General features: G+C 41.4%; 1 protein-coding gene across 4 annotated transcripts in view; it reads left to right on the top strand.

The window, feature by feature from the left end:
- The window catches only part of BBS9 (Bardet-Biedl syndrome 9), a 521,564-nt gene that overhangs the window by 491,483 nt on the left and 5,643 nt on the right, over positions 1-24,438 (top strand). The gene's annotated exons all lie outside the window — the stretch shown is intronic.

The raw sequence follows: 24,438 nt of genomic DNA, 5'->3' as shown, positions 1-24,438 counted from the left end.
GGGGGGCACTTTCAGCCCAAAAATTTGGGCTGAAAATCTCGGCTTATACTCGAGTATATACGGTAGTTGGTTTTTGTCAGTAACCAACGTTATCTTTTCTGAAATCGTACAACGATTAGGCCCCTGCTGGAAGTTTTTTGGTGTCAGCGAATGATTAGGAATTTTTTGGGGTAACTGATCACACGCTGTCATTGTTGGATCGGCGTGTTTGACACCGATCCAGCGATGTCTTTGTTTTAAACACTCAAAAAAGTGAACAATACCCCAAAAAAAAAAAAAAAGGTGTCAACCACGTCCCTCGCCGTCATCTTTCCGCAGTGACTGACACTGTGATTCACGCCCGTAAAGCAGAGCACACCGTTGAATAATAAACGCTGTGCTGTGCTTTAGGGCTGGCACAGTACGGAAAGCTGACGGCGATGGACGTGTCACACACCGGAATGTAAGGTTTTTTTTTATTTTTTTAAATTACATTTACAATGGTAAACAGGGAAAACATCGTGAGTGCGGCCATGCGCTTCATAACATTACCCAGATTACACGGGGACTTGCTCTTTTTTTGTCGCTGGAGAGCTGTCTGTGTGACAGCTCTCCAGCAACCACGCGACGACTAAACAACGATCACGGTCCGGTCGTATCACTGGTCGGTATCGTTGGATAATCGTTTTATTACGGTACCTTAAGAATATTGGTCAGGTGAGGTGGTAGCAATGTTCACAGTGTTGCCACTATTTGACTCTGGACGTATTCTAGCATCCTGAGTGCAATAGTGTTAACTCTGTAGAGTTTTGCAAACATGATCGTCTCCCTCCTTGTCAAGCCAGGTTCCATATGCAAATAGTCTGCAGGATTAAAAATGGTTGACAAGGTGGGAGCCGATCATGTTATACGTCAAAACTATGGAACACACGGCTGAAATATTTTTTTGTTTTGTCACAGTCCATTTGGGTACTGGTGCTCACATAAATTTTGTGGGACACACATTACTTTATATAACATTGGATTTTAAAATTTGATTACTATGGAAAAATATATGGGAGATTTGTTTTGTGAAAACGGAAAGGCACAAGAACTTTATTTCAAAACACAACGCACTAGACAATCAGGGGACATTATAACAACATTTAAATAACCTTACATAGGCTGGTAAAATGACATGGACTCAACAGTGTTTACATTACAGTGTTTTTATTGTATCATAATACCAAGATGAATTAAACCATTTGATCTTGCCATGAAACACGGCCAACATCTGAAACAAAGTATGCAGCAAATTGGTCCCTCATATGAGCAATCTCCACAGTTGTCCGCAGAGGATGATCTTGATAATCAGGCAATGGATTTGGTATGGGTTCATCGAGTTCCACGTTGACTCTCTCTTTATCAATAATAAAATTGTGGAGAACCACACACGCCTTCACCACCTCATCCACTGTCTCAATTTTCAAATTTATAGCGGATCCTAAGATACGCCACTTCGAGACCAGGATGCCAAAGGCGCACTCCACAGTTCTTCTGGCCCTGGACAGTCTATAATTAAAAATACTTTTGGTGCGGTCCAACCCCCGACTGGAGTACGGTTTAAGTAGGTTGCCACTCATTTGAAAAGCCTCATCCCCAACCACAACAAATGGCAGGGCCGGGCCTTCGGTGTTGGGAAGAGGTCGTGGCTGGGGGAAATTAAAATTGTTATCGTACAATCTTCGGCCCATATCAGACTCCTTAAATGTCCGTGAATCATTTGCACGGCCAAACGCTCCAATGTCCACAGCGAGAAATCTGCAGTCCGCACCTGCAATTGCCATGAGCACGGTGGAAAAGTATTTTTTATAATTAAAAAACAGAGATCCACTTCTTGAAGGCTTGGTAATCCTAATGTGCATCCCATCCACGGCTCCAATACAGTTAGGGAAAGAACACACTTGTTCGAATTTTTGGGCGTTGGCCTGCCATATTTCAGTTGTAGGGATGGGTAAAAATTCCTCCCGGAGGTTGTCCCACAATGCGCGGCATGTGTCGGCAATAATACCAGACAGTGTGGAGACTCCAATCCTAAACTGGAAATGCAGTGATCTCAAGGTCTCTCCGGTAGCAAGGAAACTGACAAGAAGAAAAATAAATAAATGTAATTAATTAAATTGTTATGAAAGAATTTTTCATTCTTAATTACAATCCCCCACCCCACAAAACCAAAACACGTTACTTTAAAAAATGGCAAGAACATATAAATCCTTCACATTGCATTACGTACCGTAGAGTCACCAGCAGACGTTCCTCGGGGGAAATCGATTTACGGAGCTGCGTGTCCTGCCTGGAAATGGTTCCTTCCACCAGACGCAGCAGATATCGGAAGCTGTTTTGTGACATCCTGGTGTATTCAAAGTATTTCTCCTGGTTCTCATTTAATTTGCCAAACAGACAATGGTAGGCTCCACGACTCTCTCGGACTTCCACTATAGGGTGTAGCCAAAAACGCCGATGACTCCTTCTCCGTAGTTTGTCTCTTTTCCTCTGTTCATGACAGGCAATAGCATAAGCAATAGCAAGGGCTAATTCCAGCTCCATATTGAGGTAGATACTCTCCATGGGACGCTCCATCTTGATGCTGTATGGTTGGAAATAATCTATGCCGGGGTATATATACCACAATTACATTATACCCACCCTCATCTACCCATTGGTGGCATTATCTAGTGTCTAGACACTAGACCCACCCTCTTCTATTCATTGGTGGTATTATCTAGTGTCTAGACACTAAATTGTGTTGAAAGATTACATCATTGTTTGACAACGCATGCGTCGTAAAACGCTGCGTTTTTTGGAAAAACGCAACAAAAACGCACAAAAACGCTGCGTTTTACGACGCATCCGTTCGACGCATGCGTCAAAAATGGTGCGTTTTTGCGTGCGTTTCCGATCCGTCGTGCGTTGCATCGGCGACGCTGCGTCGCATGACGCTAATGTGAACGTAGCCTTACAGCTTTAGCTGAATATAGCAGCGCTCAACTTTCCTACCCTTCTCTACAACCTCAGTGCAGAGCTGTGTTTATTGCCGACTACTGCAAGATCAGTAATGTGAAACTGCAATTGCAGCTCTATTGATGCATACAGCAGAAGATAATCCTTTGTCATATGCATCAGTAGAGAAACATTTGCAGTTTTACATTATTCTTTTTTTTTTAGCAGCAGGTATCAAAAACATCTCAACTAATCTTGGCTCATGTACACAGGGCCCCCTCATGTAGTATATCTTTTCAGCCCCTCAAATCATACCTCTTTTCCACAGTACATCATTTCTTTCAGCCTCTTCCTGCAGTAAATCTCTCCTTTTAGTCCCTATAACAGTACCCCGTCACAATATATTTCTCCTCTCGGTTCCCTGTATACAGCCCATCCTGAAGCACATTGTTCCTGTTAATTACCAGTACATAGGTACATCACTGATTACTGGAATGAGCTCCAGCAGCATAATGAAGGAGGCTCCACACTTTTCAATAACATTGTTTCTCACAGTAGATGCTCCAGTCTAGACAAAGCAGAGTTATGCTGGCACACAGACAGCTGACAGACTGCACTATGCAAGATCGACCAGCTTGAATTAAGACAGTTCCTATGGGTACGTGAAGGTTAAATAGAGGCTGAAAGGTTATATTGACACAAATGAATAAATGTTTATGTACAATATTATAAGACCACATAGTGGTTTTGTGAAACCTCTTTAATGTTGACTGATCTATTTAGATTGGTCACCAATCTAATGTGTACGTAGCTCCTCCGATCAAAATCGTAACAGCATTTATGAGGATTATTTCACCATTCGAGACTCTTTGTTTTACAGGGAAATAAGTTGTTTTCAGAGGTGTCTGGCATGAACTTTTATCTACCAGCCATGTCACGTGATCAGTTTAAAGGGGTTTTCCCACAAGCAAAAGTTCATTTCAATCAATGTATCTTGGAATAATAATAGTTTCCACAATGGATAGGTTTAAATAAAATGTTCCTGTGCCGAGATAATCCTATAAATGTGTCCCTGCTGTGTACTGTGTAATGACTGTGTCTGACCCTACAAGGGACATGGTCTGATCATACCACATCTCTTTTTGGCAGGGGAGGCAGCAAAAACAGTATACAGACATTACAGCAGGGGATCACAGCTGATTCTTTATTTGAAGTAAAACATTGTTTAATAACAGGCAGGGAAATGTTTTACCTCACAGAAAGAGTCAGCTGTGATTCCCTGCTGTAATGTCTATATGCTCTTTCGCTTCCTCCCCTGCCCAGGAGATGTGGTATAATCAGACCATATTCCTGCACAGTCAGACACGGCCATTACACAGTACACAGAAGGGGCACATTTATAAGATTATCTCAGCACAGGACATTATATTTAAACACATCCAATTGTGGAAGTTATTATTTCAGGATCTATTGATTCAAATGAACTTTCATTTGTGGCAAAAACCCTTTAAGGCTATTTAATAGTTTCCGATCCCTCATCCAAGTTGTAAAATACCATTAGCTTGATGAATACATATTTTTTTTATCATTAATATAGAAAGACCTTATAGAATTGTTACATATGAAAATATTCGCTTGTCAGCCGGTCATCACTGAATATTATAGTTCTGACAAATCCTCTGAGTTGTGTGAAATGAACTCTTTGAAGCTTTCCATTCATGTGGACAGCTTTATATTGGTATGGGCACTGTGAGCCATTTTCAGGTACCTTCTTACATCTATTATCAATGAAATTTCCCTTCTTCCTGAATAGATTGCGCTCACTATGTCAGAGGTGGCATGGCTTGAGACTGAACACCCATGTGAGAATTATGAATAACCTTTCTTGTATGACCTCAAGCAAATTCCTATAAAACATCTTGCAGTCTATCTGTACGAATCAGTATAATGTTCTGCCTGGGATACATTTATTATATCAGTTTTGACTGTTATGTTATTTGGCAATAAAACCTATGACTCAAGAATAAAGCTGTGCAAGGAGACCGTATGGATCATAGATATTAACTTGATGGATCACAACTAAATATGCTGCAGACACACAGGATTGTTCTATTGTGCGGAAACATGTTAGTAGTCAAATGGAATAATATATGTGCTGATTAATGGCATTTTACTGACATCTGAGAAAACATAAAGCGGATAGACTGTGCCAGCAAGAGCGAGGTCATACCGTATTTCCGCATAGCAGCCCCCATCTTACAGTTATGTATATGATGTTGGGAGATAAATGTATATTCACTCCTAATAACTTGTCTAGTCACTTTTCTAGTTTCTACATCACCACGATAGTGAAGACATTTTTTTCATGTTTCAGGGTTTTGTAGAGCATAGAAATCAGTAGATCCAAGCAGTCAAGGTGTTTTACATGTTTAGTATTTAATCTATTATGCCAGTAAAGGGGAAAATCTGTTGCGATGATACCATTTGTTTAAAGGGAATATGTCACTGGAAAATTACCTATGTAGCCTCTTCCAGACCGCCAATAGGCTTTAAACATCCAGGTGTTCCGGCTCCTACTCTGCAGTACCTATAGAGAAGACAGAGATGGTTTCTTACCGTCTGTGCCTTCTCTAGCACTGCATATGCAGTAAAAGGAAGCACTGATGATGACAGCAGTCGTGTGATTGCTGGGTATAGGGAGGGAGCAGAACCTCTGAAGCCAAAAAATTAAATTTCCTTTGTAACTAGGGCTAATATGCCAACTCTAGTTTCAAGGGAAATAAATAATGAAAATAATAATAGAATAAAATTGAAATCCCCCTAAAGGGCTCTTTTAGAACCTTATGCGGGGCACAATGTCTAAAATAAATGAAAAATAACATCAATAAATAAAATAATTGAAGTGCCACTGTCAATACAAATCATTGTTACTATCCCTGCCAGCATAAGAAACAAGAAACACATATCTGGTATCTAAAAAAAAAACAAAATTCAAAATGGGGAAAAAATCCTTAAAGGGAACCTGTCACCCCGTTTTTTGAGATATAAATACTGTTAAATAGGGCCTGCGCTGTGCGTTACAATAGTGTATGTAGTATACCCTGATTCCCCACCTACGCTGCGCAATACATTACCAAAGTCGCCGTTTTCGCCTGTCAATCAGGCTGGTCAGGTCGGGTGGGCGTGTTCACAGCGCTGTTTCTTCCTCAGCTTTACGTTGGTGGCGTAAAGCTGTGGGCACGTGAACAAGGAGCGCGCGATCTGCGCTATCACCCCCTGTCATCGGTGGGGGCGGCCATCTTCCTGGGGCCGCGCGTGCGCAGATGTAGTGCTCTGCTGCACGGGGCCATTTTCCTGAAGCCCCGTGCAGCAGAGCACTACATCTGCGCACGCGCGGCCCCAGGAAGATGGCCGCCCCCACCGATGACAGGGGGTGATAGCGCAGATCGCGCGCTTCTTGTTCACGTGCCCACAGTGGATTAGTCACCTCAACGTGCGGACACCACTACGCCACCAACGTAAAGCTGAGGAAGAAACAGCGCTGTGAACACGCCCACCCGACCTGACCAGCCTGATTGACAGGCGAAAACGGCGACTTTGGTAATGTATTGCGCAGCGTAGGTGGGGAATCAGGGTACACTACATACACTATTGTAACGCACAGCGCAGGCCCTATTTAACAGTATTTATATCTCAATCTCAAAAAACGGGGTGACAGGTTCCCTTTAAATATCAGCGAAACAGAGGTATGGAAAGGGACGGCACCAGGAGAGTATAACTTCATATGGACTAGGACTCTTTATCAAAAAACCGGTATGCAGGTATCACGAATAAGCTGGGCATATGGTGCTCTGCACTCCAAATCATACAGCGAAATGATCCAACAGAGAACAGAAAAATAGTGCGGCACTCACCCTTTTTTTGCTGTGAAATTCGTGTTCTTTATTTGGAAGAAAAATATAACATCCGTTAGGACATCAGGTCACACAGGAGGGTGCGGGAGTAGAAAGTGGACAATGGCCGTTTCGCATGGTGAGTGCTTCAACGGGACCTGGACCATCATCTCTGATTACTCATGCTTGTTGAGCTGTGGATCTAGGAGCAACACTTGTTGATCTCCTTTTGCCATATTATTCAAAACATTTTTGAGTGTCTCCTACATACTCCCTAAAGTGTCTCTTATATATTCCCTAAAGTGTCTCCTACATACTCCCTAAAGTGTCTCCTACATACTCCCTAAAGTGTCTCCTATATATCCCCTAAAGTGTCTCCTACATACTACCTAAAGTGTCTCCTATATATCCCCTAAAATGTCTCCTATATATTCCCTAAAGTGTCTCCTACATACTCCCTAATGTGTCTCCTACCTATTCACTAAAGTATCTCCTACTTACTCCCTAAAGTGTCTCCTACATATTCCCTAAAGTGTCTCCTACTTACTCCCTAAAGTGTCTCCTATATACTCCCTAAAGTGTCTCCTATATACTCCCTAAAGTGTCTCCTACATACTCCCTAAAGTGTGTCCTACATACTCCGTAAAGTGTGTCCTACATACTCCTTAAAGTGTCTCCTACATACTCCCTAAAGTGTCTCCTACATACTTCCTAGTGTCTCCTATATATTCCCTAAAGTGTCTCCCACATACTCCCTAAAGTGTCTCCTACATACTCCCTAAAGTGTCTCCTACATACTTTCTAGTGTCTCCTATATATTACCTAAAGTGTCTCCTACATACTGCCTAAAGTGTCTCCTATATATCCCCTAAATAAAGTGTCTCCTACATACTCCCTAAAGTGTCTCCTACATAAAAAAAACCTGTATACTGTATATACATTTCTAAAGGCACAGGGGTACAATATAAACCCATATTAGGATGAATATAAAACCTGTACATGAAGCCTAATTAGTGCAAGAAGCATCAGGCATCTGAAGTTTAGTAAATATTTAAGGCTCCTCTGGATTTTAGTTTTTGCATTGCTAAAATCATCTAAAATATTTGTTACTATTAACGATGCCTTTCTGGAAAAGTGAGAATTCCTGGACGTCAAATCACCGTAAAATTATAGGAATATATATATATATATGTTTTAAAGCAGCCAACATGTCATCTGGTTCAGGGTGCAATGGACTGGTAATTTTCTGGCTTCAAAGATCTTACTTTCTTCGAAATAAGTCGACTTCGGAATGAGCGTCCTGTCTTTGAATGTGCTATTAGCTTGCAAAGAATATTGCATTAATGAAATAAATTACAAAGGTAAAAATCTATACCCAGTATGCCCAAACTCAATAAGAAAGGTCATAAATGGCTGTAAAAGGTTTCTTATACTTGCTGTGACCACTCCAGGCTTCTTCTCATGTGGCTTATGATGTCACCCAGAACACCTCCAGAGGAATTTACTGGTTCCTTACTAGCGGTTTGGCATATACAATTCTTCACCTTATTATTGTTATGACAGTGCACGCAGAGTTTTATGGCCAATGTGAAACCAGATAACCTTTCTTTTCATTTTTCTTTTCCATTTTATGGCCTCCACTAAATGAATTTTAGCAGGTCACCCACAAAAAAAGGTGCGATTTACCCTTGCAAGTGCCAGTCGGGCCTACAATGCATTTCTGGCAATGTACTGCAGGCCCCTCTATGACTGAAGTGAAACCCATACTGCTTTTCTGTATATCTTGTAAAATCGAGTTGTTAAATTAATCCATCTGGCACAGTTTTTAAGGTAGAGTTTATAGTTAACGCCTGGTTTTGGACACTCGATGCATGGGTTCAGTTTATAGATCCACATGCTTTTTTTCTTTGTTTCCTTTTGGCACATTGTAATTCTGAGCATTTTTCATCTTTTGTTTCTTCCACCCATATTCCTGCTTTTTGATTGGGATTTTCATTTTCAGTCAACAACATAGAGAAACCCAGCAGACTACCTATTTTATTTAGCCTCTAAATTTTGTGTGTCTTATGTCTCTTAACCTAGAATACACATTGCTTTGTATACTGAACAAGTTGATTTTTTATAAATTCATTTTTATACAAATTCTTTTGTTATTAATCAGACATCGCCATTTTTGATCAAGTAGATATCTTTCCCAACACTTATTGCCAAGCCAACATAAATGGTAATGGTAAATACAGATGGCCAAAATACGATTGTTCAAAACTTAGCAATATATTTAGTTGTCTATTAACCTGTCCGTTAATCAAAAATAAAGCTACTAGTCACAAACTACTCAGGTGTGCTAAAATGTTTAGCCAAATTACCTTTTTCTCCGAAGAACAATGACTGGCAGTGCAGCGCCAAGTGTATGTACACCATTGGTGCATCCTGTGCATTAGCATAAAGGCCCAAGTGCTAAGGGTGCCCACTTCCAGCTCCAAAGTCGCAAGTAGCTTCTGTTATGGTCTCATGAGGGAGTGCATTTATTTTGATGCGCTTTTGGACTACAAAGGATGTTTCTGCATAGGAGCCCTTTTCTGTTTGTGTCCACCTTTACCCACAGCTCTCATTCCACGGCTGTGAGGACTCAATATACTTCAGTAAAAGCAATTTCCAACTGTAGGAGACATATTTTGTATATCAACAGTATACACCATTAAAGGGGTTGTCTGGTCTAAACTGATAAGTCTGCACTCACTCTGTGTGACTGCTGACTTATGAGTCACCCCAGTGCACGCGCTGCGAGGATACAACAGTTTCTGAGCTGGGAATGGCGGTGATGTATGCGTTATGCATACTCCTGGGCAGAAAACGTCTAGTTGAAGTGGCCTTGCTTCATACACTTGTATTGCGTGACAACGTGCCCTGTCTAATGACACAGCCGTCCAGTGGCCACGGCCATTTACTGGACAAAGCCTCGCTCTACACAAGTGTATGGAGCAAGGCTGCGCCCACTAGATGGACACTGTCTGGTAGTAGTCATATCGCATATATCATCTCAGTTCCCAGCTCAGAAACCGTGGACTCCTTGCAGTGTACAGTGAGTGTGCTGGGGGGATTCAGAAGTCTACAGTCACACAGAGAGGTCGCACAACCCTTTTAATGTCTAATAGGTGCCAGCTCAATTTCTTATCTGGCTATTTTAACAACACTCAGATGTGAATGAAGGGATTCTTGCATCTACAGCCATCTTTCCTTTCATGGTGGTACGAGACAGGACCTCAGTCTCTAGATAGTGGTGTATATACCATAGTTGTCTGAGATGGCAATTCTTTAACGCTGCTCAAATACAGTACATTGCAAACAAATAATACTATATTGTATATTAAATTGATTTAAATGCAGTTAGTTCAGGGGTATTATTTATACTGATTGCTTTTTTGGAATTGAGTAGGATTTTTTTCTGTTTTATGAAGAAAATTTGTTTCCTCGTTTCTTGGTAAAGTTTGCAGTTCAATAGATTCAACTAGATGGACTAAAGGGACAGATTAAATTGTAATAAACAGCCAAACAAGTTAACTATTTGTAACAGAGATATCTTTCAATATGATTTCATTGGTTCTGCCCCGTCTGCTTGTATATTGTATGCGCAATTATTAGGTAATTTGTATTTTTGCTGATTCATTTTTTTTATTGAACAACTACAGTGCTGTCGATAAATTCAAAAGGTTAATAAACCTGAGGCCTGAATGTTTAAGAAAATAAAAGTGAGGTTTTGTCTTTCTTTGGAGAATATCTGTGTGTGCAAAATTGTTGGGTAACTATTAATGTGTAGACCTATTTTGCAACTAAATGAAAAATGTAAACTTTTCCATTTCGTTTCTTCTTTTTCATCTGTAAGTTATAATAATAACCAAACCTCATAAAGTACAAAAATACATTTTTGACATTTCCCCACAAAATTATTAGTGACCAATGTAGCCATCTGTCACGGGTGTGTCAGCTGTGACAGGCAGTCATCCTGGATCCGACTGTAGAAGTTCTTTGCATTTAGCTCAAGCATCTTCTCGATTTTGCATCTATGTTATGGAATGATTTATTCACCTGATTTGCAGACACATCGGGGCATGTGAGACGGGTGCTTCAGATATTAAGGGATAACAAGTTATATGCCAAACTAGAGAAATGTGTTTTTGCCATTCAGGAGGTGCAGTTTTTGTGGTACCTGTCAAGTTTTTGGATGGATCTGGAAAAGGTTCGAGCTGTACTCAACTGGGACCATCTGGAGAATCTGAAGGCTTTATAGCATTTTCTCGGTTTTAATAATTTTTACCAGAAGTTTATTCAAAATTATTCAGTAATGGTGAAACCCCTTACTGACATGACAAGGAATGGGTCTGATTTTTCTAAATGCTCAGCAGGCTTTTTCCCCTTTAAAGAGTTGTTTTGACATTGCACCGATACTCAGTCAGCCGGATGTTTCTCAACCTTTTATCGTAGAAGTGGCTGCGTCGGAGGTGAGGGTTGGCGGTGTGTTGTCTCAGGGTCTGTCCCCTGGTAAATAGTGTCCATGCACCTTCTTTTCCAAAAAAAATTATACTCGACTGAGAAAAATTATGATGTGTGTAATAGGGAGCATTTGGGGATTAAATTGGCGCCCAAGGAATGGCGACATTGGTTGGAGGGGGCAGTACATCCTATTATAAAAACCACTCATATCTTCAATCTGCTAAATGTCTCAATCCTAGACAAGCTAGGTGATCCTTGTTCTTTACTAGATTCAATTTTGTGGTCACTTTCCTTCCAGGAGTTAAAAACTCCAAGGCGGATGCTTTGTCCCGGAGCTTCCCTGGTGGTGGTAACCATGAGGACTCTGCCCCAATTTTGCACAAGGGGTAAGTTATCTTGGCCTTATATCCTGACCTGGAGGGTGATGTGTTGGAGGCTCAGGGAGACACCCTTGCCTCCTGCCCTTGAGGGTGGTTATTTGTACCATTTTATTTGAGCCGTAAAGTTATTAGGGAACATCATAAACTTCTACTTGATGGTCATCCAGGGGTTTCTCATTGTATTTTGTGGCCAGGGTTGCATCGGGATGTGGTTGAACAAGTGTCTGCTTGTTCTAAAGTATCCTATACCCGTAAGTCTTGTCCTCTTCTTTCACTACCCATTCCTATCAGACCATGGACACACTAGTCCATGAATTTTATTACTGACCTACAGGTATTGGCAGGCAAGTCTGTGGTTCTGGTGGTTGTGGATAGGTTCAGTAAAATGTGCAGTTCATCACTCTACCGACACTTCAGAATGCCAGAACTCTTGCTCAGGTTTTTGGAAATGAGATTGTTAAGCTTCACGGGGTCCCCTCTGTTGTGTTGTCAGATTGAGGGACCTAATTTGTTGCTAAGTTCTGTCTTTTTCCTCTGCTTTCCATCCTCAGTCGAATGAACAGACGGAGTGCACTAATCAGTATTTGGAGACCTACCTTAGTTGTTTTGTTTCTGAAAATCAGGAGGATTGGGCATCTTACTTACCGTTAGCCAAGTTTGCTATCAATAATCACTAAGAATCTACTGGCAGGTCCCTTTTCTTTGGTGCATATGGTTTCTATCCACAGTTTGGTACTTTTAGTGGGGAAGGGGCTTCGAGATTTCCTGAGGAGGAGCCTTTTTTTTGTCACTCTCTTCAGTGATGCAGGGGGTTCGTAGTAGTTTGAAGGTCAGACAGGGAGAACAGGTACAAACATATGGCTGACAGAAATCACTCACCAGGTCCGGACCTAAGTGTGATGACTTTGTGTGCTTGTCTACCAGGAATATTAAGTTGAAGATCCCTTCCTGGAAACTGGGACCTAGGTTTATTGGCCCTATAAAATAACCGCCGTCATTAACCCTGCAGCTTTTCGTCTTGAGTTACCCCAGGCACTTAAAATTCAATTTGTTCCACAGGTCTCTGCTCAAAAAGTATGTTGAACCTCTTGAGTCCTCTCCTCTGCCACTATCCCCAATCATTGTTGATGGTAATTTGGAGTTCCAGATTTTAACAATTGTTGATTCTCTTCTTCAGCGTCATTCCCTGCAGTACTTGGTGCGTTGGAGGGGTTATGGTCCAGAAAAGAGGATATGATGTGAGTTCCAGCATCAGAGATGAATGCCCCTAGATCCAGCTGTAGAAGGTCTTTACATTTAGCTCAAGCACCTTCTTGATTTTTGCATCCCTGTTATCGAGCAATATCCTTCTGTTATGGCTGGCAATCAGGCAACACAGCGTGCAGTAATCAGCGCACATACAGAGATCTGGCAATAACCCAAAACAATAGGACGAGCTCTGAGACGTGGAATCTCTGTAGACTGCAGTACCTGATCTATCCTCACACAACTGGAAGCAGCAGTGGATTGCGCCTATCCACTACCTATGCAACTCGGCACTGCCTGAGGAGCTGACTAGCCTGAAGATAGAAATACAAGCCTGACTTACCTCAGAGAAATACCCCAAAGGAATAGGCAGCCCCCACATGTAATGACTGTTAGCAAGATGAAAAGACAAACGTAGGAATGAAATAGATTCAGCAAAGTGAGGCCCGATATTCTAGACAGAGCGAGGATAGCAAAGAGAACTATGCAGTCTACAAAAAACCCTAAAACAAAAACCACGCAAAGGGGCAAAAAGACCCACCGTGCCGAACTAACAGCACGGCGGTGCACCCCTTTGCTTCTCAGAGCTTCCAGCAAAAGATAATAACAAGCTGGACAGAAAAAACAGAAAACAAACTAGAAGCACTTATCTAGCAGAGCAGCAGGCCCAAGGAAAGATGCAGTAGCTCAGATCCAACACTGGAACATTGACAAGGAGCAAGGAAGACAGACTCAGGTGGAGCTAAATAGCAAGGCAGCCAACGAGCTCACCAAAACACCTGAGGGAGGAAGCCCAGAGACTGCAATACCACTTGTGACCACAGAAGTGAACTCAGCCACAGAATTCACAACAGTACCCCCCCCTTGAGGAGGGGTCACCGAACCCTCACCAGAACCCCCAGGCCGACCAGGATGAGCCACATGAAAGGCACGAACAAGATCTGGGGCATGGACATCAGAGGCAAAAACCCAGGAATTATCTTCCTGAGCATAACCCTTCCATTTGACCAGATACTGGAGTTTCCGTCTAGAGACACGAGAATCCAAAATCTTCTCCACAATATACTCCCTGACAACCCCAGCTGGTTACCGACATAGAGTTCCAATCCAATACTGGATTATGGGTTTGTAGCCATGGCAACCCCAACACGACCACATCATGCAAATTATGCAGTACCAAAAAGCGAATAACTTCCTGATGTGCAGGAGCCATGCACATGGTCAGCTGGGCCCAGTACTGAAGCTTATTCTTGGCCAGAGGTGTAGCATCAATTCCTCTCAACGGAATAGGACACCGCAAAGGCTCCAAGAAAAATCCACAACGTTTAGCATAATCCAAATCCATCAGATTCAGGGCAGCGCCTGAATCCACAAACGCCATGACAGAATATGATGACAAAGAGCACATTAAGGTAATGGACAAAAGGAATTTGGACTGTACAGTACCAATAACGGCAGAGCTATCGAACCGCCTAGTGCGTTTAGGACAATTAGAAATAGCATGAGTAGAATCACCACAATAGAAACACAGTCTGTTCAGACGTCTGTGTTCGTGCCGTTCTACTTTAGTCATAGTCCTGTCGCACTGCATAGGCTCAGGTTTACTCTCAGACAATACCGCCAGATGGTGCACAGATTTACGCTCGCGCAAGCGACGACCGATCTGAATGGCCAAGGACATAGACTCATTCAAACCAGCAGGCATAGGAAATCCCACCATTACATCCTTAAGAGCTTCAGAGAGACCCTTTCTGAACAAAGCCGCTAGTGCAGATTCATTCCACAGAGTGAGTACTGACCATTTTCTAAATTTCTGACAATATACTTCTACATCATCCTGACCCTGGCATAAAGCCAGCAGATTTTTCTCAGCTTGATCCACTGAATTAGGCTCATCGTAAAGCAATCCCAGCGCCTGGAAAAATGCATCAACGTTACTCAATGCAGAATCTCCTGGTGCAAGAGAAAACGCCCAGTCCTGTGGGTCGCCGCGCAAAAAAGAAATAATAATCAAAACCTGTTGAATAGGATTACCAGAAGAATGAGGTTTCAAGGCCAAAAATAGCTTACAATTATTTCTGAAGCTCAGGAACTTAGTTCTGTCACCAAAAAACAAATCAGGAATCGGAATTCTTGGTTCTAGCATCGATTTCTGATCAATAGTATCTTGAATCTTTTGTACATTTACAACGAGATTATCCATTGAGGAGCACAGAGCCTGAATATCCATGTCCACAGCTGTGTCCTGAAGCACTCTAATGTCTAGGGGAAAAAAAAGACTGAAGACAGAGCTAAGAAGAAAAAAAAAATGATGTCAGGATTTCTTTTTTCCCTCTATTGGAAATCATTGAATGGCTCCTTGTACTGTTATGGCTGGCAATCAGGCAACACAGCGTGCAGTAATCAGCGCACATACAGAGATCTGGCAATAACCCAAAACAATAGGACGAGCTCTGAGACGTGGAATCTCTGTAGACTGCAGTACCTGATCTATCCTCACACAACTGGAAGCAGCAGTGGATTGCGCCTATCCACTACCTATGCAACTCGGCACTGCCTGAGTAGCTGACTAGCCTGAAGATAGAAATACAAGCCTGACTTACCTCAGAGAAATACCCCAAAGGAATAGGCAGCCCCCACATGTAATGACTGTTAGCAAGATGAAAAGACAAACGTAGGAATGAAATAGATTCAGCAAAGTGAGGCCCGATATTCTAGACAGAGCGAGGATAGCAAAGAGAACTATGCAGTCTACAAAAAACCCTAAAACGAAAACCACGCAAAGGGGCAAAAAGACCCACCGTGCCGAACTAACAGCACGGCGGTGCACCCCTTTGCTTCTCAGAGCTTCCAGCAAAAGATAATAACAAGCTGGACAGAAAAAACAGAAAACAAACTAGAAGCACTTATCTAGCAGAGCAGCAGGCCCAAGGAAAGATGCAGTAGCTCAGATCCAACACTGGAACATTGACAAGGAGCAAGGAAGACAGACTCAGGTGGAGCTAAATAGCAAGGCAGCCAACGAGCTCACCAAAACACCTGAGGGAGGAAGCCCAGAGACTGCAATACCACTTGTGACCACAGAAGTGAACTCAGCCACAGAATTCACAACATCCTTCTCCCTCTAGGACCCAATAGTTACCTCCACCTTCTGCTGCTAATCATACACCTGTGCTGAAGGTTTAAATACGTTGTATTGCTGCAGCATGGTGCAGGTGTTAGCTCATACTTGCCTCAGTCTTGTTGAAAGTCCTAACAGTCAGTTAGTGTCTTCCCTGAGGACCCTTGGAGGATTGCTGGCGGATTATCTTGGTGGTCTTCTCAAAGCTAAGTCCCCCCCATCTGTCTACACTCTCGGTCTTTAGTTTTAGTGGGGACTGACTAGTGCATACCCCATTCCCTGCCTATGTAGGGCCTATCACTAGCGTCAAGCAGGGATTAGGTTCCTGCTCAACGATAGGTGCTGAACCTATATAGGGATGTTTACGGCAGACAGGGTGATATTAAATCTGCCTGGAGATCTCCACTCCACTCTTCCCTAATGATTGGGCTCCCGCTTCCCTCTTCTTTTTTTGTGCAATTATCCTTCACCCAGCATGACACCACCCTTCTCTTCAATAACAGTAAGAAGCCTTCCATCCATGGAGTCTGTCAGTTTCTTAAGTTTCTGTTGACAATCAACGTTTTGCGCAGCAGCAGCAACCACAGCCTCCTAGACAGTTATCTCACAGATTTTTGGTAATATTACAAAATCATCTGTAGTGAATAGAGATGGGAGAATTCCTGGATGTTTGGGTCCTGCAGGTTCGACTGAACAGTTAAAAAAAAAGTTCGGGTTTGGGTACCAAAACAATACCCAGACGCGGACCCAGACCCAATTCACTTGAATTGGGGGCCTAAACATATGACACCTCTCCATTACTAATCCTATAGTTATATTGTAAATAATCACACAGCAAGTATAAAGTCCTTTATTTGAAATATAAAAAGTTTACCTTTTTATTTAAAAAAAAAAACATCGGTATACTGTGCAGCGGTGAGTTCACCGGGAGAAAGTTCTCACGGTGAACTGTGCTGAACTTACCTCTGCACCGTGAGACTTTTTCTCATTGTGCTAGTGGTGATCCCCGTAGTTCAGGGGTCTGCTCATTTTTCCTTACTTCGCAGCATGAACGGTTGCCACCAATCATGTTGAAGAGCACATGTCACACAGATGAATTAGGGCTTGGGAAACTATGTATTCCAGCCACCCCTCTATCCATCTTTCATCCATCCCTCTTCCTTCCATCCCTTCATCCATCCAGTCATCCCTCATCCATCCAGCCATACCTCCATATATCCATCTATCCATCCCTCATCCAGCCATCCATACATTCCACATCCAGCCATGCCTCCATCACTCAACCATCCAGCTATCCATCCATCCATCCATCCATCCCTCATCCAACCTTCCCTCCAGCCTTCTCTATTCCATGCAGCTTCAGTGACCGGTGGTAACCTTGATCACTTCACCACTAGTCACTGATGCTGAGCTCACAGCAGCTCATTTTTCTACTGGTTTTTAGCCTGGACGGTCGCATCTTGGCACCTTCCAGGTTGAAACTGTTTATCCCCAGACATGGATAACAGTGTGGGACAGAACAACGGACAGGTGAGGGATATTTTTTTTAATTTTTGTATTGTTACAGAATACCATGGCTTCAATGGAAGGGGCGTTAAGTGAGTAGAAATGGGGTTTGATATTTTTAAATAAAAATTGAAAAGTGTGATTTGTCTTATTTCAAATAAAATACTTTATATTTGCTTTGTGTTTATTTTCAAAATAGCTATAGGAATAGTAATGGATAGGTGTCTTATGTGGATAGTAATGGATAGGTGTCTTATAGGCCATTATTAAGCCATGGGCTTGATGTCACCGGACAATGCAAAGGTGACATCAACCCCACAAATATGAACCCCACTTTCTACTGCCACAGGGCAAGTGGAAAGAGCTAGGCAAAGCGCCAGAATTAGCACCTCTAGTAGATGTGCTTTTTCTGGGTGGCTGTGAGCTGATATTTTTAGGCTGGTGGGCAAATTTCAATGGCCCCTTACCAGCCTCAGAATACCATCCCCATTTGTAAAAAATGGGGGAACAGCACGCTGTTTTTTTTATCTATTCTTGATAACCAGCCTTGCTGAGAGTTGGAGCCCGCAGCTGTCAGTTTTTCCTGGCTGGTTATCAAAAATACAAGGGAACCTACCCAATTTTGTTTTAATTATTTATTTAGAGCGCAGGCATTGGCTGATGAATACTCTCATCAGCCGCAGCCTGCTCTTACTGTTATTAGCAGGCGTAGGCTGATGGGATTAGTAGTCCCATCGGCCCAACACCAGTGACTGGAGGTAAACTTTTTACCTCTGATCACAGCTGTGGGCTCACGCTGTCATTTGACAGCATGGGAACCGTGGCTGTCTGACCTGCGGTAATATTTTTACCGTCGATCAGAAGCAGTGTTTGCTGCTCTCTCATGCACATGACAGTGCGAGACACACCCGGTGTTCGGGGGGATGCCAAAGTGGTGAAGTCAGTGTCCATGCCCAAACAGTAAGTGATCGGTACGGACACCGAACTTTACTGTTCGGGTTCGCCCATCTATATTGGTGTCAGTGAATCAAAACAAAATTAGTCTTAAGATGTAGAAACATTCACATCATATAAAAGTTTTCATTAACAATGGCTTAACCCAATATCTACCAATGTCCTTTTTTGGGACGCCTAATCTTTAGCTTCTAGCAACTAAGATTTTATAATTTTTATAATTAGGTCCAATTTTTTTGTGTTGTGTTTGTAAAATGAATGTTTTCAAAATAGGAAATCATGTCATTGTCATTTTTAATTGAATATTGGGACACCCTTTTCTGAAAAATCGGTACTTGAAAAAATTTTAATTGGGCAAGTAATGGTTTAAGGAGGACTAATAAATAAACTACTCCTTTGTCTCCGAATTCCCTGTTTGCAAACTCTCTACAGCATCAGGAGCCATCTTTCTTTTCCATTATAGAATGCACCTTGCTGCCATTCAACTACTGACATTTTATGTAAAATGCCAACAGGAAAGTACAGAGACTAAACAAGAACATAACATTAATTAGCACAAATAGAAAGTGTGTTGAAGAATTTTGTGCTTTTTTTCTGTCTTTTGTCTAACCACTATGAGAAGCAAACTGTAGTGTCCGATTCTGATTGTTCTTCTTTATTTAATGAAGCTTGACACAATCTATAGTAATGAAGAGAAGGTACTTTCATCAGTCCATTCTTGCTTACAGCGTGATCTGTACACATTCAGGCAGGAGTGCATAGTGCGTAGGTAGTTGGACAAGAGATAATAAAAATATAATAGCTTAATACTTAAAAAGGTCAGGTTGACAGTTCTTAATGTTTTACAGTTTTTATCACGTAGTAAAAAAAAACAGAGTGGATATGGAAATGTGTGCCTGCTATGTGTTAGATATATGTTAGATACCAGCTCACCATTATTTTTAATATTTTCAATAATTTATTAGAGTTTGTTTCAAGGTTTTAAATGGTTAAAATTGCAAAGTGCTTTTAAAAACAAGTAACTTTTCAATTTGCCTCCTATTAAAAATCTTCTGTGTTCTCAAAAACAGATTTTCATTTTTGTAGGTAACAGCTTTTTATGTAGGTTACCGGCTACGCTGTCGCATCAGTGACCGGAAACCTGGGTAAGGAATGTGTTCTAAAGCTTAGAGCCCCTCTCAAGCTGTCCTAATCAGTTTATCTGGCCAGTTTCAGTTTTATTTCACTTCTTCTGCTACACATTCAATTCCAAATGAAAACATGAACAAAATATCAATTTTTAAACTGAAAATGAAGAAAAAGGAATAATAGGCTTCTCATAAAAATAAGTGTCTGCATTTTCATTTACAAACTCAAAAATATTTACAGTATAAACTGAAATGTGTTTACAGACTTTGCTTTTCTGTTAATCACTGAGCTAATATTTAGTTATTTGACCTTTATTTCTGAGAACTGCTTTACATCTGTGAGACATAGAGTCATGTAAAATCTGACAACTGTGAACAGATATTCCAGCCCAAGCTTACCCGACTACATTCCACAGTTCTTTTGCATTCTTAGGTTTTGCATCAAAGACAGTCTTTTTGATGTCACTCCACAATTACTCAATCAGATTGAGCTCTGGGGATTGGGCTGGCCACTTCATGACATCAATTTTGTTGGTCTGGAACCAGGATTTTGCCCACTTGCTGGTGTGATTGGGGACGTTGTCCTGCTAAAATACCCATTTCAAGGGCATTTCTTCTTCAGCATAAGGCAACATGACCTCTTCCAGTATTTTGATATTGGATGCTTCTTTGCCATTCATGTGATTCTATGATCTATGTGGATGGTAGTATTTCTTTTCCTACCTGGTATTTCGGGTCTTGTTTGCCATTTTAAAGCTTTGGAAATATTTTTAGCCGATTATTTTCTGCACTTGTTTAAATGTTTTCCCCTCTCCAATCAACTTCTTGATCACAGTCCTTTCTCTTTTGGTACAATGTCTGGAACGACCCATTTTTCACCCAAGCAAGGGCTAAAACCAGGAGGTAGGACATTTTATACCCTCTTTCTCTAAACAAGGGCCAAAATTGACACCTGTTTCTTCACAGAATGAATGATCTTACTAATTGAACTCCACACTGCTATTAATTAGAAGGCCCTGCTTTCATTACATGAGTCAATTACACCCAATTAGCAGCGTGCATGTCATGACTGTTGATTCTCTTGGTTGCCTATTACGCGCCTACACCTAGTCATCAATTTTTTTTTACCATGTTGTATAATCTTTAATGCTAAAAACAGCAATTGCACACATTAGTGATGTTAGACTGCTATTATTTTGCACATAATCGTATCTGTCATGGCTACAGACTGGGTCTGATTTTAGCGCAGTACAATGTGAGTGCTGTGAGCACCAGGCAAATAAGGGCTCAAACTCAGCTGAGGACTTCTACTTACCAGTCATTGCATGAAATGGAGGAAGATTTACTTAGAAAAGTATTCTATTTGATAAGAAATTAGGTGAAAAGCATGGTTCACATCATGTCACATAAATGGACAGAGGCCCTAATTAGCATTATTCCCTTCCCTCCTACACATTAATGATTAGAAATAGTTATTTCTTCTTGACATGCCTTCCTTTTTGGGGAAATATTGGAAAACTTACCAAAATAATTTTTAACTACCATTCAGACAAGATCAAGTCCATACAGAATAGACTATAGACAAGCTGCAGACTTGGACAGACGTGTGTATATGCGCAAATGGATTCCAAACAGTCCTATGGGCAGTGAGCAGAACTGTGAGAATGTAATGTACAACGAGTAAAACAACACTTTACTTTGACGTATTCATGAGTCCATTAATGTAATAAAAAACCCAGTAACCCCATTATAGTCAGGGTCTTTTAGAATGTCAAATCAATTCTTGTCCGTAGTATTTAATCTTTTTTGGGCCAATGTAATCCACATTTCGGAGTGTTTATACCTCATTTACAATTCACACGTCTTATAATTTTGTACATGAAATGAATTTGTTGAGTGTATGATGAAATGCAATGTTTGCATTTTCCTTGGGTGATCTGACATCACATGAAATAACAGGTTTTTATAGAGTAGCCTGTGTGGGAATATGCCCTGCTTGTAATTAAAATGTATTTTGTGGCATTTATATTGTTCCTTACAATATATTTATAAAGCCTTATGTATTTCTGGAATAGAACCTAAAATAATGTTACATGTAGGTGGTCCTTTTTTGGCTAGCTTGTATGCTATATCATTAGGCCATATGGTCACCAGTTATGGATAATGTACATCTTCTTCAGTCTCCAGTGCTAATTTGTCTTTCCTCCTGTGCTACAGCACTTTATAGGACAGTCATTAAAAGACATAGGAAATCTAGAGATATATTGTAGTAGTAAAAACACATTATGCCTTAGCAGACACAGATTCCAGAAAGGAGAGTGCTAACTATGCAGTACAGTTGCAAATCCATATTTATCCATATACAAATCCTGTTTATAAATGTTGGGCCATAATAAATCCTTCCTATAGATTTTGGTGTCCATTTTTTTTCCTATTTTTTTGATAACTAGAGAAGTTTTCGGGATCCAGATTTGTCTAATTCATTCCAGAGAGTGTTATTGAAGAAAAGAAAAATACATGACATTGCAACTCTGAAATCTTTTGTGGGAAAAATTCTTATTTTGTATATCCTATAAAGAAGAATAGAATATCATTTAGCATTGCTAATTGTTTTCATTGGCAGCTATTCAAAATGTAATATTGTTTGTTCACTAGTCTGGTAGACCTTTATTGTGAACGTACTCCATAGGGTAGGGGATGCAAACCCCTTCTGAGCGCTGTACCTCTATAATTCTCATGTCCACTGGGTCAGTACAGGCAAGCCTTAGAGGTAAGTCGATATAAAGACGATCCCAGACCCTGTGTTCTAGTTGTCAGTTGGGGTCTTAGCTCCTGGCTCCAAGCTACTAACCTACTAATTTTTTAGATGTATTTGTGCGTGTATCTGTCATTTCAAGTAACATTTCGGAATAATATTTTGTGTGTGTCTCTGAGGAATAACACAGTTTCTTATATGACTTGTAGCCTGCATTTTTCATCAGTTTTCTCATCTGCAGTCTGTATTTCTTTGTTTGAGCTGTTTTTGACCTTGGTCTTCTTTCTTTATAGCCCGCATACAGAAGCAGCAGTGCGTTATAGAGTACATTATACTGGAATACTGAGCTGTGTGGCTGTGAATTCAGTACTAGAGTGAGAAAAATTTTCTAGAAGCTGCAGCAAGCTCTGCCTGTGTCTTTGCATGTGTCTGCCTGGTTTGTCAGTCTGCTAAGTGCTGCCTCCTCACTCTTCCTCCCATGCCCTCTCATTAGAGTTCAAAGGAAGCTGCAGCCTACTTCTGTGAGCTGATGTTTTTCAGAGTGTATGATAAGTTAAGGAAGCAAAAGGAAGGGGAATTAATGGTTGATATGTTGAGAAAATAAGCTAATTGGCCAGATAAGATATATAACAATGTTTCTTAAATTTGCTTGTGCTATTGATTTATACAAAGTTTGTTGAAGTGACATTGACCATGTGAGAAAAGACAATCAAATTATAATATTGGTGGCATGCTGCCACCTAGAAGTCCCTCTTATCTCACTCTTCCAATGCTAGAGGCTGCTCCCTGGTGAAAGTACCAGGATGTTAAAGAAGGAGAAGCATATGCTGCTGTTGTAAGCATACAGTTGTTTTGAAGAGTGGATGCCAGCAGGTGAGCACTAGGCTGAGCAGAAGAAGAGCAGTTTGGACATGTGCCTGTGAGGTGCATTTATCCCCTTACTGAGAAAATAGCCCAAGAGTAGAGATGGGCGAACCCGAACAAGTGTTCGGTATGGACGCCAAACTTTACTTTTCGGGTTCGGGCATGGACACCGAACACAGACTTACTTACTGTTCGGGTTTGGTTGCCCAAACACCGGATGTTTGTCGCAATGTCAAGTGCTTCTGATCAGCTGTGAAATCATCACCACCGGTCAGACAACCGCGGTTCCCACACTGTCAAAAGACAGCGTGAGCCCGCAGCTATAATCAGAGGTATAAAGTTCACCTCCGGTTACTGGTGTCAGCTGATGGGACTACCACTCCCATCAGCCGACACCTGTTGCCGCTAATAAAAGTGACAGTTTTTTAGACGCATGTGTTTTTGCATGTGGTAAAAAAACGCAGCGTTTTGACGCATTTACATGCGTTTTTTCCTGCGTTTGCATTTTTGAAACACATGATGAGAAGTGTGTGACAGATGCCAATCATCAAAATCAACTAGAAAACCCACTATAAACAGAAATAGCTAGGGTTAGGGTTAGGATCCCTAGTAACCATAGGGATCCTAACCCTAACCCTAGGGATCCTAACCCTAACCCTAGGGATCCTAACCCTAGGGATCCTAACCCTAACCCTAGGGATCCTAACCTAACCCTAGGGATCCTAACCCTAACCCTAGGGATCCTAACCCTAACCCTAGGGATCCTAACCCTAACCTTTAAGGTTAGGGTTAGGATCCCTAGGGTTAGGGTTAGGATCCCTAGGGTTAGGATCCCTAGGGTTACTAACCCTAGGGTTAGAGTTAGGATCCCTAGGGTTAGGGTAAGGATCCCTAGGGTTACTAGGGACCCTAACCCTAGGGTTAGGGTTAGGATCACTAGGGTTAGGGTTGGGGGGTGGCTTATCAGTGTGTATTGTGTTTTTCTATTGAAACGCATGCGTTTAAAAACGCATGCAAACGCATGTGCTTAAAAACTCATGCGTTTACATAGACAGCAATGCATTTTTTTGCCGCAAAAAAACGCAGCTAGAAATTACTACAGGTTGCATTTCCGCAACAAAACGCAAGCATAGAAACGACGCAT

Source organism: Ranitomeya imitator, chromosome 6 (assembly GCF_032444005.1).
Source record: "Ranitomeya imitator isolate aRanImi1 chromosome 6, aRanImi1.pri, whole genome shotgun sequence".
Taxonomy (NCBI): domain Eukaryota; kingdom Metazoa; phylum Chordata; class Amphibia; order Anura; family Dendrobatidae; genus Ranitomeya; species Ranitomeya imitator.
Note: the sequence above shows the minus strand (reverse complement) of the source record. Positions and strands in the feature narration are given on the sequence as shown.